The sequence below is a fragment of the Miniopterus schreibersii genome, assembly GCF_964146895.1.
Source record: "Miniopterus schreibersii genome assembly, chromosome: 4".
NCBI classification, from domain to species: Eukaryota; Metazoa; Chordata; class Mammalia; order Chiroptera; family Miniopteridae; genus Miniopterus; species Miniopterus schreibersii.
The window spans coordinates 19,979,893-19,986,317 of NC_138105.1; positions in this window are offsets into that span (position 1 = coordinate 19,979,893).

Below are 6,425 nucleotides of genomic sequence, written 5' to 3' on the forward strand. Positions count from 1 at the left end.
GGTAGATGACATGCCCCATTTTATAGGTGATAAAACGGGCCTAAAGACGTTAAGTAGCAGCTCTTTAGAAGCAAAGCCAGACCAATCCTAATTTCAAAGTTGATTCTCTTTCTTACATTTGGATTTCTTTGAGTCAATAGAATGGTCCAGATTGAAGAACAAAAACTAAACTTCCACTCAATCTTGCATACCTGGCACATGGTAGGAGAGTAAATAACCTTATCCAAGAACAAGTCGGAGGCTAGCCCACGTCAACAGCAGGAGAGGATTTGTTTAATTTGTTTTTCCCAAAGTTAGGTGCTGAAGTTCCTGTGTGGTACTTTAGTAAGCCTAGAGCCAGGGTGGTGCATGATTTGCTTTCTCCAGATTAAGAAAACAATGTTTTTAATGAAATTGACCCATGATGGCACTTTTTCTCACCTTGTTTTTTTGGCCTACTTTGGCCCATTTTCTAATCTGATCTAGGCAACAACTTTGATGAAACCCAGTTACCCTCTGGGAAGGGCAGACATGCCTGCGCATGCCTTTCTTCATGCATCCCTAGGTGCTGTTTGAAGCCAGAAGTTGGAAGGCAGCACTGTGGTACCGGATATGTGGGCTGTTGTGCTCGCCTGTCTGGGCCTGCAGCACTTGCCATCTTTTGTTCTCTGGCTCCAGTTCTCCTGCCATGATGCTCCCAGACAGGCACAGTGCATTCAGGGCTAAGTGCCAAGGTGGAATTTTAAACCTTGTGCCAGCTTCTCCCTTGTTGCCAAATTGAGTGAGCGTCTGTAGGGACTCCCACCTGCCAAGTTCCACCCTGATGGGATTGTGCCTCCAGGAGCATAGGGACTGACCAGCCAGAGAGTTTGGAAGCATTGGGTGCCAAAGTTGCTGAGAAACGTGGGTGAATAACAGGAACTAGAGATACATGTGAAAACAATTTACCTCCAGGGTTCTCTGATAATCAACTCCAAAACCCTGTCTGGGAACTCTTGCGGGTATAATCTGAAATTGCTTGGCAGGCTCATACTGAGGCTCAGTTAAGAGCCCAGGGCCAAGTCTACTCTGGACAAACAGCTCTGGTTCTGTCTCAGCCATTAACTGGGATTGTGGTTTCAGGTAAGTCTCTTTCTATCCCAATTTCCTTACTATAAGGAAGGTTTTGACTCTAACGGTTCTTTTCAGGTGTAAAGCCATCAGGATAGTGTTATAGTGAGCAAGATACCCAACATCTAGCTCTGCCAGTGAGATTTGGCAAGTTAATGTCTCTGAGCAGCAATTTTCCCACCTGTAACAATGCGTACTCCATTATGATTATGGTAAGGGTTAATGCAATAAGTCACATAAAATGCATAGTACAGGCCTGGCACTTAGCAAGGGCTCAAAGATGAGAGCTGCTCTGATAATGGTCCCACCACTACCAACCTTGGTCCTCCAGAAGTGGCCAGGGTGAGTTTGCACTGGCAAACCACGAGGTGGTGCTAGAGTTAAGGATAGTGGCCGTGGAAGAAATGTGGTGCTTCTGGTGGGGAAAGTTGTGAAAAGCATTAAGATGTGCCTGATACAGCTTGTTTGCCCATAAGTTTTGGAGAAATGGAGGAGGCAAACTACCAAAAGAAGTATGGATGAGTGAACAGAGAGGAGATCCCAGGAGTTATTCTGAGCTTCAAGCTACCCATCTGTAAAATAACTACAATCACTAGTATTTGTTGAACCATTACCATATGCCAGGCAGGGTGCTGTGTCATGTGCATCATCTCATTTAATCCTTAGGAAAACAGGTAAATACTGTTTTGTATCTGCCAGTCCAAGTTCATAAGCTACTAAGTGGCAAAATCTGGACTCAAGTCTGTTTGGTTCCAAGGCCAATACAAATGCAGGTCATTCCTTGCTCAAGAAGGGAGACAACAGTTGCTGGTAAAGCTGAGAAGATAGGTGGTGGACTCACTTCACCAACCCTTGTGTTTACAGAGACAACCAATGGCTCAGATTACATCTGGAAGGCACCCATCCAACAGTTCTGACCTTGCCCAACACATGCATTGACTGGTCTACTCAGCTTATCCACAGCCAGTTGAAGATGGATTAAAGGAGCTCCCTTGGACTCTGTAGAGGACCCCTATAGTTTATCCAACATCTTCAAAGAAGAACACATACGTAGTGAAATTTCTCAGAGACTGTGGCGTCTGGCCCCTGCTTTTAAATATATCTCCAGTAGGACAATTAACGAAACTGGAATGTGGACTATAGATAAAAGCATTGTATCGATGTTAAATCTGTATTTGATTACTGTGGTTATGTAAGAGAATACTCTTTTTCTTAGTATCAAGGAGGTTAAATAAGACATTCATTAAGGAAATTTTTGAATTTTCAGAAATGCAGAAAAAGGTAAGAACTCCATTTAACTCTCTCTAATAGTTTAGAGTCATCATGACCATCCAATATAGAAGTAGGTTCTAACTGCTTCACAAGGTATTTAAAACACAACTTTGGTTTCATTCTTTATTCAAGTTTTTACTCAAAATTTGGGTTTGGCTCAGAGGTCAGCATTTAAAAGAGTTCTGCTAGAGGGTTTTTTCAGTTCAGGAGAAATCCCTACTCCAAATCAGCCAATAGGGGTAGGAGGCTGAGCCTGAGATTTGAGCCCAAAAATGGAAGGGAGAGGAGCAGAGGCAGAGCCGTGAGAGCAGCATAAGACCCGTCATGCTCTAGCAGCAGATGAAAGCCAACAGGAGCACCTGATGTCACAACTCCAAATTCAGTGCTCTTAGCACACGGGCGATCTCATTCACCTAAGCCTTTTTCTCCCGCTTGTCAGGGATGAGAAAGGATCAGAGAGAGAGCATGCGGCCTGAGGCCCAACACCAAGCTGGGAGGGGAAGGGTGGCCAACATCCAGGAGGGGTTATGAAAGCTGTTTTGAAGTCACTTCCCTGTGAGTCAGGGTTGGCTTGAGTGCGTAGATTAACTTGCTTGTCCAGCCCCCATGGTTCCAAAGTCGCCCCATCTAGTTTTGTCTGTCAGACTCCTGGCTCTTCCTCTCTGCCGAGGTACCCTGCCTGGGCTCATCCCCACCCAAAGGAAACCTAAAGGGCAAACCCATCTCCGGGGCAGCCTGGAGACCAGGATAGGAGGGTGGAAATTTCAGCGAGAGGCCCTCTATGTGGGTGAGGCAAGGATCTTTGAAGGTAAAGCCAAGGACTCAGGGATATTCTGCTACATGGGGAAAGAGAAGTGGGAACTGAGCTTGAAAATGAGCAATTAGGGCTTGATGTCAACACCTGCCTCGTGTTACATGGCTGTCCAGCCCCAAGGACATCCCAGTGTAGGCTCCCCAATGGAGTGAGATGAACCAACCTCCTGACAGCCCCACCAGAGGGCCTGCAGAAGGGGACTCTACTGGAGCAGGATGTCAGTCACCTGGGGAAAGGCGTTGAAGCTCCTCTAGATAAAGATGCATTCCTGTGTTCAGGGCTGAGGCCCTCCCCAAAGCCTGTCAAACTGATTCTGAAGAGAGGTTGTCTGGAGGGGGTCTGCCCCTCCCTGAAGAGATGACTAAATGCCCTCAGGAAACCAGTCCCCCCCAGCTTTCAGCTTCCACAGACAGCCCACTGCCACCTCTACTCCTTAAATTGGACTTGAGTTAACCCATTTTTTAATTCAGCAAGCATATACAGACATTTCCTGTTTACTGGGCCCTGTGCAAGATGCTGGGATGCAGTGGTGATCAACATGGGCATTATCCCTACCAGTCAATGCTTATGGTCCAGCAGGGGAGACAGCAAGGAATGACAATAAAGAATGAAGAGTGCCCAGCTGGCGTGGCTCAGTGGTTGAGTGTCGACCCATGAACCAGGAGGTCACAGTTTGATTCCTGGTCAGGGCACATGCCCGCATTTGGCACTTGATTGGTGTGCGGGAGGCAGCCAATCAGTGACTCTCATCATTGATGTTTCTATCTCTTCCTGTCTCTGAAATCAATAAAAACACATTTTAAAAAAAGAAAAGAATGTAAAGTATTATTTTTTTAAAGAAAAAATATTTTTATTTTGAAACACTCCAGCAGATATCAAAGAATACTGTGTAGAGGTAGAGCTGGGTGACACAGGAAATCCATTTAGGAAGTTTGTAAAAACATGATTACAAAAGGAATAGTGGCAGTTAGGATGGAAAGGGGGGAAAACTGATTTAAGGGATATTTAAGGGGAGAACTATCAGGGCTATTGGCCATCTGGATATAGAAAATCAAGGAAAGGAAAGTGTTAGTGAAGCTTGATTGCTTAGCTGAGTGGGTCTCATTAACCAGAAAAGGTGTACCAGTCAGAGAAGGCTGGGTCATGATGTGCTAACAAGCCCCACATCACAGAGGTTTAAAACAACAAATGCCTGTTTCTTGTCCAGGGAGTTTGGCTGGGAAAAACGAGGAGTATTAAAGGTCCAGGTAGCTCCCACTTCATCTTGGGGTGCCCAGCCTGCTCGGTGAGCACGAGCCAGCCTGAACAGATGAGAGGTCAGTTTGAAGAGGCAAACAGGTTGGTCCTGACTGGACCTAAAGGCCAGGAAGCCACTTGGATTTCAGGACACTGATTTTTTTTCCAATAAGAAATACAGTTGACCCTTGAACAACATGGGGGTTAGGGGTGCTGGCATCTGTGCAGTTGAAAAATCCATATAGAACTACAGTCATCCCTCAGCATCAGTGATCAAAAATATAGTTGACCTTGAACAACGTGGGTCTGAACAGTATACTCAGTTTTAAACCATGTTATTATAGGGTCAACTGTATCGTATATATTTATTCTTTGTACCCAGTTCCTGACACAGTTCCTAAAACCCTTGGAATCTGCCAGATGATGCATCTTTTGTATGCTATGTATGTTAATGAGATGATTGGTGGCTGAGGGCCCCTAGGATGGGGGCTTATTACCAGAAAGTTATGATTTACAGGGTTGGAACTTCCAGCCCCACCCAGAGGGAGGAGAGAGGGGCTGGAGGTTGTTAATCACCAAGGGCCAATTATTTAACCAATGATGCCTAAGTAATGGCACTTCCATAAAAACCCATAAATAATGGGGTTCAGAGGGCTTCCGGTTTGGGTGGTGAACACATTAAGGTACTAGGAGAGCTCCTTGCAATTCCACATGAATTTGAGGATCCACTTTTCCATTTCTGCAAAAAGGCTACTGGAATTTTCCTAAGGATTGCATTGAATCTGTAGATTGCTTTGGGTAGTATTGCCATTCTAATATTGTCTTCCAATCATAAACATGAATGTCTCTCCATTTATTTAGGTCCTCTTTAATTTCTTTCAGCTGTGTTTCGTAGTTTTCTGGTGTGCAAGTCTTTTACTTCCTTGGTTAAATTTATTCCTAGGTATTTTATTCTTTTGGATGCTATTGTAAATGGAATTATTTTCTTAATTTCCTTTTTGGATTGTTCATTGGTGGTGTCATTCTGGTTTTGATTTGCATTTTTCTGATGACTAATGATGTTGAGCATCTTTTCATGTGCTTATTAGCCATTCATATATCTTTTTTGGTGAAATGTAATCTTTCATTCTTAATCTCCAATTCTGCTCTCCACAAGAGGAGAGGAGAAAGGGGGTGTCCCTTTGTCTCTCAGATACCTTTCGTCTTCACTTCTTTACTTTCTCTTTACTTTAAAAAAGCACTTAAATAATAATAATAATTTTTAAAAAGGAACCAAAAAAGAAGTAAAAAAGCACTTAGCAGGTGGAGGGGTAACACAATGCAGGGAGTTAACAACATAGACACTGGAGCCAGATGTCCAGGTCCCACTCTACCACTTACTAGCTGTGTGACCTTGAGCATGTTACTTCTCTTTCAGTTTCTTTAAGTTCAAAATAAGGTTTTTTGTTAAATAAACTAAGTTTTTATTTCATCTGTTACAGAAAAGTGCCTACTACGGACAAGCACTGTGCTAGACCCTAGAATATAGTCACAAGCAAAGAGACATAGTCACTGTCCCACTGGGCTTCCAGACTAGTGGATCCCTCCAATGAATGTGAAATCCCTACTGCAATTAACACTGAAGGAAGACCACATGCGAGAGTCTAGTGCAGAAGAATCTGACCTGGCCAGTGAGCCCACAGAAAGCTTTTTAAAGACACTGCTGCTTGAATGAGCTCAGAAGATTTAACTAGGCAAAGAGAAGGAAGAGTTTCAGAAATACAAGAACAACATGTCGGGAGTGGGGGGTGAGCACAGTTGAGAAGGCAGGTGGACAGCAGTGTGGATGAAGCTCAGAGAACTAAGGGGGAGTGTGGTAGAAAGATGATGCTAGAAAAGGCCAGCAGGCACAGAAGGGGATGAGCCTCAAGACCTTGCTGAGAACTTGAAATTTTATTCTGAGCCAGAGGGACCTACTGGATTCTAGCATGAAGGCAGCATACGTGCTACTCTAAAGTCAGACACCAGTTCCTGT